The sequence below is a fragment of the Trachypithecus francoisi genome, unplaced genomic scaffold (genome assembly GCF_009764315.1).
Source record: "Trachypithecus francoisi isolate TF-2019V2 unplaced genomic scaffold, Tfra_2.0 Contig01579, whole genome shotgun sequence".
NCBI classification, from domain to species: Eukaryota; Metazoa; Chordata; class Mammalia; order Primates; family Cercopithecidae; genus Trachypithecus; species Trachypithecus francoisi.
In genome coordinates, this window is record NW_022681442.1 from 28,694,441 (window position 1) to 28,706,242 (window position 11,802).

Below are 11,802 nucleotides of genomic sequence, written 5' to 3' on the forward strand. Positions count from 1 at the left end.
ACAGTGAGACTCTGTCTGAAACAAACAAACAACCCCACAAGATCTGAGGAAACACAGGAACTAGGAAAATGCTGGAGTTAACCACACTTTCCACAGAGTCAAATCTGTATCAAATCTGTTTACCCTGAGAGGAATTTCTCTGAAGCAACACTATCCACTTGCTCAAATACATAGAACTCTTTTAGCTAAGGTTTTTTTTCACAACAGTTAAAAAAAAAAAAAAGTAAAATAAAATCTGCAACACCATTTACCATCTCAAGAGGAGTTTTCAGGCCTCTTATTTAGGGCTTTCCCGTTTTCCTCCTTTTTCTAAATATTTTCTGAACATTGTTACTAGGTAGAAGAAGAGAAAAATGTGGCTTTTCAATGGAGTTGTGGGAAAAGCATCTTCTTTGAGAAGAGCCCCCCATGGTCCTTGGGTGCCGCTGTTCCTGGGAATGGGGCTGTCAGGTGCCCACATGGGAGGTCTTCTGTGCTCTGAGCTGTCACCCCCTGCCTTTCTCCACGGCTCCCTTGACTCTTCTGGGCTACTCAGAGAACAGCTCTGCTGCTAAAAGTCCACTGTTTGCCCTACCCCAGCACCCCTGCTCTCTGACTGCCAAGCCCTGCCACTGTGGGATTTTCTAGAATCTTCTAGAATGTTCTTTATGCCTGGTTCTTCCAGCTGGAGGCTCTTCCAGCTGGAGGCTCTGCTGTGGACAAGGGTGTAAGCAAGGCTCTGAGATTGGTTATCTTTATCACTGTGACTAAAACACTCAACCCAGGTCATGCTTTTAGGGAAACAGTTCACTTCCATATTTTTAAAATGTTGAACCATGTGAATATTACCTATTCAAAAAACTAATTTAAAACTACATTTGGGGAGTGAGAAACAGGTGGGAAATAAAGAAGACTCTGACAGGAGGATGGTAATTAGGAATAAGATGTCAGGAAAACAAATAGGTCCTGAATGTCCAATTCTGAGTCCTCCCATAAGACTCAGACCTGCATGGCGCTGACACCAGAGCTTCCATTTATTACTCTAGTCATAAAATATCAGCTTTCCCATACCAGCTGAGCTCCTTCCCGTGGTCTTTTCTCCACAGCCTCTGAAGTTGGGCTAAAATTCGACTCCAATAAGTCAAATCCCCCCATGCAAAGACAAAACAACATGTCAGTCGGGAAAAAAACACAAAACCAAACCACCCCTATTTTTAGTTCCTCTGAGATACCTATCTTTTTTTATATTTTGACACCTCTGCTGGCAGGAACCTATTTATTTTAAATATCACTAAACTGAAGATTTAACTTATTTGTTCCCATTTATTAATACGTTGCCTCAATTTTCTGTGTCCTCTTTAAATTTTAAATAAAAAATTTGTGTTTTCCCACCTCATTTATTTTTCCCCTCTTTTATTTATAAATTTATCAACTAATATATGTTGTATATTTAATAACTTCCAAACCATGTACTAGGCATTGCAGAGCTGCAATATGGAATCAGGGGTTACCCCAAAAACTTACTAGCAAGGAAGTTAGCAAATGTGTACATAAATAACTACAAAATACAAGATAGAACATCAAATGTCTTAAAAAGAAGTAAAATAAAGTGGAAGGATTGAAGAACTTTGAGGAATAGAAGTTTTAGGTATATGCCATGTCAGAGCTATTCCAAAAAGGGTGTCTTAGCGTGCTCGCAGTGCCAGGTGCCATAACAAAATACCATAGACAGTGTGTCAGTCAGGGTTCCCTAGAGGGACAGAACTAATATCTATATATCTATATATATAGCCTGTATATATTTTTATATATAAAGGTTATATAGAGAGACTTTATATATATATAGGCTATATATATAGGCTTTATATATACATATAAAGGAGTTTATTAAGTATTAACTTACACAATCACAAGGTCCCACAATAGGCTGTCTGCAAGCTGGAGAAGCGAGGAGAGCCAATCTGAGTCTCCAAACTGAAGAACTTGGAGTCCAGTGTTGGAGGGCAGGAAGCATCTAGCACAGGAGAAAGAGGTAGGCTGGGAGGCTAGGCCAGTCTCACCTTTTCACGTTTTTTCTGCCTGCTTTATATTCTCTGGCAACTGATTAGATTGTGGCCACCAGATTAAGGGTGGGTCTGCCTTCGCCAGCCCACTGACTCAAATGTTCATCTCCTTTGGCAGCACCCTCACAGACACACCCAGGATCAACACTTTGCATCCTTCAATCAAGTTGACACTCAGCATGATAACAGGGCCAGGCACGGTGGCTCACACCTGTAATCCTAGCACTTTGGGAGGCCGAGGCAGGTGGATTGCCTGAGCTCAGGAGTTTGTGACCAGACTGGGCAACACAGTGAAACCCAGTCTCTACTAAAATACAAAAAATTAGCCGGGCATGGCGGTGTGTGCCTGTAGTCCCAGCTACTCAGGAGGCTGAGGCAGGAGAATTGCTAGAACCCAGGGGGCAGAGATTGCAGTGAGCCGAGATATTGCTGCTGCATTCCAGCCTGGGTGACAGAGTGAGACTCTGTCTTTGGAAAAAAAAAAAAAGTAACAGACTGGTTGGCCTATACAATGGAAATTTATTTTCTCACTGTTCTGGAGGCTAAAAGTTCCAGATCAAGGTCCAACAGGGTGAGTTTCCGGGGAAGCCTCTCTTCCTGGCTTGCAGACAGCCACTTTGTCCTCACGTGGACTTCCTCTGTATGTGCACGGAGAGAGAGCCAGCTCTCTGATGTCTGTTCTTATAAGGACACTAGGCAACTGGATCAGGGCCCCACCCTGATGACCTATGTTAACCTTAAGTACTTCCTTAGAGGTTCCATCTTCAAATACAGTCACCTTGTGAGCTTTAGTGTATGAATTTTGGGGGGACACAGACATTCGTTCCCCACCAAAGAGATTGAAAGATAAGAAAGAAGCCAGGCATGGTAGCTCATGCCTGCAATCCCAGCACTTTGAGAGGCTGAGGCAGGTAGGTCACTTGAGGTCAGGAGTTCGAGACCAGCCTGGCCAACATGGTGAAACCCCATCTCTAATAAAAATACAAAAATTAGCCGGGCGTGGTGGCAGGTGCCTGTAATCCCAGCTACTTGGGAGCCTGAGGCAGGAGAATAGATCCCGGAAGACAGAAGGTTGCAGTGAGCCAAGATCATGCCACTGCACTCCAGCCTGGGCAAAAGAGCAAAACTCCATCTCAAAATAAATAAATAAGAAAGAAGAAGGCATTCTACTGGAGAGAAAAGTGTGAGGTGAGGTTGGAAAGGGAACAGCATTTTTGGAACACCACATGGTTGAATGTGGTTCAATAGCCAATGAAGAGGAACAGCAGGAATAGTGTTGGCAAGTTGGTTGGGTGTCAGTTTGTGGTGTGTCGAATGCCAAGTTTAGGACTTTGGATTTCATTCTGTAGGTATCCAGGAGTTAGAGTAAAAAGTTTTTAAGTAGAAAGGCTGTATTACAGGAAGATTAACCTGACAGGTACCACTGCAATGATGCTGAGGTCCTGCCGATCTAGGAATTTAGGAAACTCCTGCCACTCAAAGTAGAAAAAACCTAAACTGTTTACAACGCACTTTCTCATATATTATCTTGGACTGACTTTCACAATTAGAACTAAGAGCTATGCCACTTCTCCAGCCATATGTAAGACAAAGAAACAAAGATAATTACCTCAAGTCACGGGAGCCAGAAGAAAACCAAGGTGGGGGCCAGGCGCGGTGGCTCACGCCTGTAATCCCAGCACTTTGGGAGGCCAAGGTGGGCGGATCACGAGGTCAAGAGATCTAGACCATCCTGGCCAATATGGTGAAACCCCGTCTCTACTAAAAATATAAAAATTAGCCGGGCGTGGCAGCATGTGCCTGTAGTCCCAGCTACTCTGGAGGCAGGAGAATCTCTTGAACGCGGGAGGTGGAGGTTGCAGTGAGCCGAGATTGCACCACTTCATTCCAGCCTGGGCGACAGAGCCAGACTCCATCTCAAAAAAAAAAAAAGAAAAGAAAAGAAAAGAAAACCAAGATGGGGCATCACAGCCTCTGTTCAGGAAGTCCACACCTGGATTGGTGATACTGCTGCTGTGGTCTCTTGCATGGTTTCCCAGGTTGGCCTGGACTCCTCATCATAGGCCAGACTTCCTGATACTAATTTTTTTTTAACTTAAAAACATTTTAGGCCGGGCGCGGTGGCTCAAGCCTGTAATCCCAGCACTTTGGGAGGCCGAGACGGGCGGATCACGAGGTCAGGAGATCGAGACCATCCTGGCTAACACGGTGAAACCCCGTCTCTACTAAAATATACAAAAAATTAGCCGGGCGAGATGGCGGGCGCCTGTAGTCCCAGCTACTCGGGAGGCTGAGGCGAGAGAATGGCGTAAACCCGGGAGGCGGAGCTTGCAGTGAGCTGAGATCCGGCCACTGCACTCCAGCCCGGGCGACAGAGCGAGACTCCGTCTCAAAAAAAAAAAAAAAAAACATTTTAGACATACAATAAATACATAAAAGTGCATAAAACATAAATGTACGGTATAATAGCTGACCACGTAATATTGATATATTGATCTAAAACAGAACCCCTTTGAAAATAAAAAAAAGGCTACTATTAATATTTAACCTGGCTGGGCATGGTGGCTCACGCCTATAATCCTAACATTTTGGGAGGCCGAGGCAGGTGGATTACTTGAGGTCAGGAGTTCGAGACCAGTCTGGCCAGCATGGCAAAACCATGTCTCTATTAAAAATATCAAAATTAGTTAGGTGTGGTGGCGGGCGCTTGTAATCTCAGTTACTTGGGAGGCAGAGGCAGGAGAATTGCTGGAATCCGGAGGCAGAGGTTGCAGTGAGCTGAAGTAGCGTCACTGCAGTCCAGCCTTGGTGACAGAGCAAGACTCCATGTCAAAAAAAAAAAAAAATTTAACCTGGTTTGAGGCTTAAACTGGGACAGCCCCAGGCAGACTATGTTCACATGATAATTATCATGGTAAAGATGACCACCCCCTAGTCAAGAAAACCCCTATATATCCCTTCTAGACCACTAGACCACACCCTTCTCCCTCTACTCCAGATGTATCCACTATCCTTACTTTTTTTTTTTTTTTTTTGAGACAGATTCTTGCTCTGTTGCCCAGGCTGGAGGGTGTTGGTGCAATCTTGACTCACTGCAACCTCCACCTCCCGGGTTCAAACAATTCTCCCACTTCAGCCTCCTGAGTACCTGGGATTACAGGTGCACACCACCACACCCAGCTAATTTTTGTATTTTTAGTAGAGATGGGGTTTCACCATGTTGGACAGGCTGGTCTCGAACTCCTAACCTCAAGTGATCTGCCTGCCTCAGTCTCCCAAAGTTCTGGGATTACAGGTGTGAGCCACCGCACCCCTGGAATATCCTTACTTTTATAGTAATCATTTCCCTTTTTAGTTGCTATATCCTTAAATTTAGGAATTCCCTAAAGGAAAGCAAGGACAAACCATATAATACAATGGTATAGGAGTCAGAACAAGTTCTGGCCTTTGTTCTAACATTTATTAGAATGTGATCCCAGCCAGGCACGGTGGCTCATGCCTGTAATCCCCATACTTTGGGAGGCCGAGGCGGGTGGATCAATTGAGCCCAAGAGTTCCAGACCAGCCTGTGCACTATAGGAAGACCCCATCTCCACAAAAAATACAAAAATTAGCTCCGTGATGGTGGCGCATGCCTGTAGTCCCTGCTACTCGGAAGGTTGAGGTGGGAGGATCGCTTGAGCCCAAGAGGCAGAGGTTGCAGTAAGCCGGGATCGCACCACTGCACTCCAGCCTCGGTGACAGAGCAAGACCCTGTCTTAAAAACAAACAAAAAAAGTGATCCCATCATTTAAACCATTTGAATATACTCAGCCTCAGTTTTCTGTAAAATTAGAAAAATCAGCATTGTGAGGGAGGCATAAGGGAGTTTAGTAAAGAAACAACGTGGGGTATTTGACTGGTTTTTATCCCACACAAACCAATGAATCTTCCTCATAACCATGAGAAATCACCATCTTTAAAGGGTTGCGCTGGCTTCATGGGTTCCTGCTACATTATTTAAAAGCAAAAATAAAATACCCCCTTTGCAGCATTTCCTTAGTTAGATCCAGTTGAAAGGAATAATAAGGTTAATTTTGAAAAGAAAATAAGGACAGTTAATAAAAGATTAACTACAAAGCCTAGAAGCCACACAAATCATTCTGCACTTGCTGTGCAAACCTCTCCTCCCTGGCAACTTGACATTTGCTTTCCAGAGTAGGCTTATTTAATATTCACAAAGAAAGTTATGTGATGGGAGCTTGTTAACTCTGAGAACAGAGAGTAAGCTGTCCAGGCCACTTCACCTGACACAATTAGGCTCTGAGTTGTAGGTCACATTACCATAAGCAGCTCTAGCACTCTCTGGTGTCCTCCTATGAGCATCCCTACAAAGCTCCATGTGCCCTTCTTGGTTACTGCTTGTAATGAATTAAATATATGTTAGTGCCACTGACTTCCATCATCTGAGCTATGATGGGAAAAAACCTCACTTGTAACATTGATGAAATTGTACTAGTTCTAATCCTTAAAAAAGGGCCACAAACTCAAAGGCCTACAGGGGTGAGTGAAGTTGACTTGAGGTGGGGATGGTGGCAAACTATCTAAAGGGACATGCCCTGTCTGAAGGGGAACCCATTACTCAGCTATGCCCATCACAACTATGCAGAAATGTAGGGCTGCTATTGCCAGCATTTTTGATTTTTCAAGAAGCCCCAAATTCATATATATATGAAATATATGATATATGATATATATCTCATATATGTGATATATGAGATACATATTTCATATATGTGATATATATATTTCATATATATGAAATATGATTGATATATGATATATGAAATATATATCATATATATGAAATATATATAAAATATATGATATATATAAAATATATGATATATATGAAATACATGTGAAATATATATCTGTGATATCTATGAAATATATATTATATATGATATATATGAAGTTTTTTATTATTATTATTATTTTGAGACAGAGTCTTACTCTGTCACCCAGGTTGGGAGTGCAGTGGCGTGATCTCAGCTCACTGCAAACTCCGCCTCCCGGGATCAAGTGATTCTCCTGCCTCAGCCTCCCATGTAGCTGGGACTACAGGCACCAAACGTGGCTAATTTTTATATCTTTAGTAGAGACAGGGTTTCACCATGTTGGCCAGGCTTGTTTCGAACTCCTGATCCGCCCTCCTTGGCTTCCCAAAGTGCTGGGATTACAGGCGTGAGCCATCGTGCCCATCCCAAATTCATATGTTATACAGAATTTTCTGATTTATAAATGTAGGCAACTAATTGTAAAAAACGGGAAAAAACACTATGACCTCTACAGAATCCGGACCCATAAATCTGTTTCTCCATCTGGAAGAGAACTTGAGAGTCTTCCAAGTTCAGTGCCTTCACTTGACAGATGGGGAAAGTGAATCCCAAAGTGGACAAATGATGTTCCTATGGCCAAATAAGAAGTTCAGCGGCAGAGCCAGATCTAAAAGAATACTTGCTTGCTGTCTCCTGCATCACTTTTCACTCCACCAATGAGAAAAAGGTTAGTGGCTTTAGGCATAGTTTAAAAGTTAGAGATGAGGAGCTCACTGGCATGTACCTGCAGTCCCAGCTACCTGGGAAGCTGAGATGGGGGGATCACTTGAGCCCAGAAGTTCAAGTCTGGCGTGGACAAGATAGAAAGACCCCATTTCTTAAAAAAAAAGAAATGTACCTAGAACATCATTGACTGGCCAGTCTACATTTTTACTCTCTCTGGCTTCTGGACAATGTATTATGAGGCATTGTGTTACTATATGAGGCAATGAAGTAGTATTAGGGCAGAATATTTTGGTTCTAAATTGATCTTTCCCCTCACCTGGAGCATTGCACTGCAGCATGACCCTGCCACATGGAAGGTGGGGCTACCATGTTCCCATTGCGGAAGGGAATTGTTACGATTGTGAGTCCAAGACAAGCAAGGCTCACTCAGCAGGAGGAAATTAAGTACAAAACTTACATTCACATAACACTCGCGTTAACCTCAGTGGGAGCTGTGCTTTCAGGAATTGCAGGGTCAGCAGCTGAACAGAAACTGGAATGAAACAGTAAAGCTCATCATAGGTTATTGTTAGGATTGTATAATTCCAGCTTCTAATTTGCAAAAGAATTTTTTTTTTTTTTTGAGAGACAAGGTCTTGCTCTGTCACCCAGGCTGGAGTGCAGTTACATGATCATAGTTCACTGTACCCTCAAAAAGAGTTCATTTTTACCCTAGTGAGATCTCCCTCTACTGACTCTCAGACAAAAGAACCTTTGTTTGGACCCAAACTGTGGTGCGTGGTTGAAGAAAATTGGCAAATCACAGAAGTCAGGACAGGTACCAACAAAGTTTAAAAAATACACTCAGCAGTTTTTGTCCTCTTGGCCCATGGGGTTCATAATATTCCATTTTAGCAAACAGTGCCTAGGACAGTTTCTGGTACACAGGAGATAATTACTATTTAGCAAATGAACGAAAGAAAGGATAGACAGTTCCCATGCCTTGCCAGACTCATTTAATATAATTCCCATCTTAACTTGGTGGAATGAGTGACTACCTCAGCTGCTTCCCTGGAGCCATCCAAGTAAAAGCCAAGAATAAATAGGAGGAGCAGGTTCTGGGGCTGTCTTGGTACAAAGCCATGCCCTTTTCAGCTATGCATGACTGGATGTGGGGGTGGGGGCCTGTTGAGGCTACTGCTGGGACTCCCTGAGTTGGTAAACTGAAAAGTTTCTACAGGCTTCCATGATTCTTTTTTTTTTTTTTTTAGTTTTTTAGGCTGGACGCAGTGGCTCACGCCTGTAATCCCAGAACTTTGGGAGGCCAAGGCAGGTGGATCATGAGGTCAGGAGTTTGAGACTACCCTGGTTAACATGGTGAAACCTCGTCTCTACTAAACTTACAAAAATTAGCAGGATGTGGTGGCACACGCCTGTAATCTCAGCTACTCGGGAGACTGAGGCAAAAGAATCACTTAAACCTGGGAGGTCGAGGTTGCAGTGAGCCAAGATCATGCCACTGCACTCCAGCCTGGGCAACAGAGCAAGACTCCATCTTGAAAAAAAATAAAAAATAAAAAAAATAAAAATTTTATTTTTTAGAGATGGGGTCTTGCTAAGTTGCCCAGCCCAATCCCATTACTCAACATCTTTTTGGGGAACTGAGAGTTCAGAACAACAAGTAAAAAGCTAATACCCTCTCCTTGTAAATGCAAAAAAGCCTAATAAACCAAATAAACAAAACACCTCCCTTTTTTTTTTTTTTTTGTCTGAGACAGAGTCTCACTCTGCCACCCAGGTTGGAGTGCAGTGGTGGGATCTCGGCTGACTGCAACCTCCAGTTCCCAGGTTCAAGCAAGTCTTGTGCCGCAGCCACCTGAGTAGCTGAGATTATAGGCCTTGGCCACCATGCCTGGCTAATTTTTGTATTTTTAGTAGAGACAGGGTTTTGCCATGTTAGCCAGGCTGGTCTTGAACTCCTGGCCTCAAGTGATCCACTCACCTCAGCCTCCCAAAGTGCTGGGATTACAGGCATGAGCCACCACACCCAGTCAACAAAACGTCCTTCAATCAATTCCCCCCAAGCAGGGCCATCTTGTGCTCATGAAGAGCAAAGTATGCTTATCCTAGCTGTACCATTGTAGCTAATGCTGTAATGTACCATTTTCACATTAAAGTAGGTTATGACTAGATAGATATGGCACTCTAGAACCAAGCAAGCATGTTTAAAATCAAGGTCATGAAGGTGACTAGGGCTTAAAAAGATACTACCTAGTTCTTTCCTCTGTCTGTAATAGTAAGTTAGGCTCTATAGCTGAACCTATTCAAAAATCTGAGAATTTCTCCATATTAAACAGCTTTCTTAAAACAGATGTCTATCCTATGGAATCCATTCCAATGTTTTACATGCCTTAAAATTCTCAAACCCCTAGTTCAAAATCCCCTGGACCATGCCATGCCCCTGGTTCTTTTTGTACTGAGCCCAGGGCAACTGGTTGACATCAAAACCCTTGATTGGTTGAAGGCTGTTTGTTTATTTATTTTTATTTTTTGTTTTTGAGACAGAGTCTCGCCCTGTTGCCCAGCCTGGAGTGCAGTGGCGCGATCTCGGGTCACTGCAACATCCACCCACTGGATTCAAGCAATTCTCGTGCCTCAGCCTCGAGTAGCTGGGATTGCAGGCGCGCACCACCACGCCCAGCTAATTTTTTGAATTTTTAGTAGAGACAGGGTTTCACCATGTTGCCCAGGCTGGTCTCGCACTCCTGAGCTCAAGCAATCCACCCACTTCAGCCACCCAAAGTGCTGGGATTACAGGTGTGAGCCACCGCACCCGGCCTGAAAGCTGTTATTTAAAAACTGAATTATCCAGCTCCTGATGATAATGACCATGACTTACACCTCTCTGTGTCCTCCAATAAAGTCTTCAAGTACAACTGGAATTCAAGTTATTTACCATCCTTGAACCTTTCTTTAATGTTCTTAATATTCTTTAACTATGGAAAAACTAGATCTATCATTTTGCTAAAAGTTTAACCAGGACACCTTATAAAGAAAAAGAAAACTTACCATGTTTACATCTCTTTCTTCCCTCCCCTCCCCTCCCCTCCCCTCCTCTCCCCTTCCTCTCTCTCTCTTTCTTTGACAGAGTCTCACTCTGTCACTCAGGCTGGAGTGCAGTGGCATGATCTTAGCTCACTACAACCTCCACCTCCCAGGTTCAAGCAATTCTCGTGCCTTGGCCTCTGGAGTAGCTGGGATTACAGGCACATGCCACCACACCCGGCTAAGTTTTGAATTTTCAGTAGAGATGGGGTCTCACCATGTTGGTCAGGCTGGTCTCAAACTCCTGACCTCAAGTGATCCACCTGCCTTGACCTCGCAAAGTGCTGGGATTACAGGCGTGAGCCATCATGCCCAGCCTATTTATTTGTTTTTTAGAGATAGGGTCTTGCTCTGTCACCCAGCTAGAGTGCAGTGGTGCGATCATAGCTCACTGCAGCCTGAAACTCCTGGGCTCAAGCGATCCTCTTGCTTCAGCCTCCCCAGTAGCTGGGACTACAGGTACACACCACCATGCCTGGTCATTTTTACATCTCTTAGCTCTCTTTTTAAAAAACGATCGAACTCTATTCCTGATCCAATTAGGATAATTTACAACAGATAATCACTATGTCATCAGTCATTAGGGTAAGATATTTATTATTCATTTGTTTTCTTGAGATACTTGGTTCAAAGATGTTTATGATTAATTTGTTTTCTTAATTCTGTTGCAAAAAAAGGAAAAAGAAAAAAAAAGCATTTGCTTAAAAGCTACCTCAAAAGTTCTCCTACCAAACATGATTTGGCAATCTTTGGCATGATTAGTATGATGGCAGTAGGAGCTTTGTTTAATAAGCAAACATGATGAAAAGTCCAAAAGGTGCATGCAAAAGATCAGAAGGAAGATATGCAAAAGATCAGAAGAGGGTCCTGAGACCCTCTGCCAACTGTTATTTCTTCTGATGCCTTTCCTGCTTCTTAAGCCTTAAGACAGCTTCTCTGTTCCATTTCTGACCACTACGTGGCACCAGAACTTTGAATTAGGAAATAGAAAAAAGTCTGCTTAACTAGTCTTCATATGATTTGCTGTGAATCTTTAATCAATGTCTCGTGAAAATAATTCATTTATTTTTTTCAGTGATTTGGAATATGGTGGCTCTCTGCCATTTGTTGTATTTTTTTTTTCTTTTTCT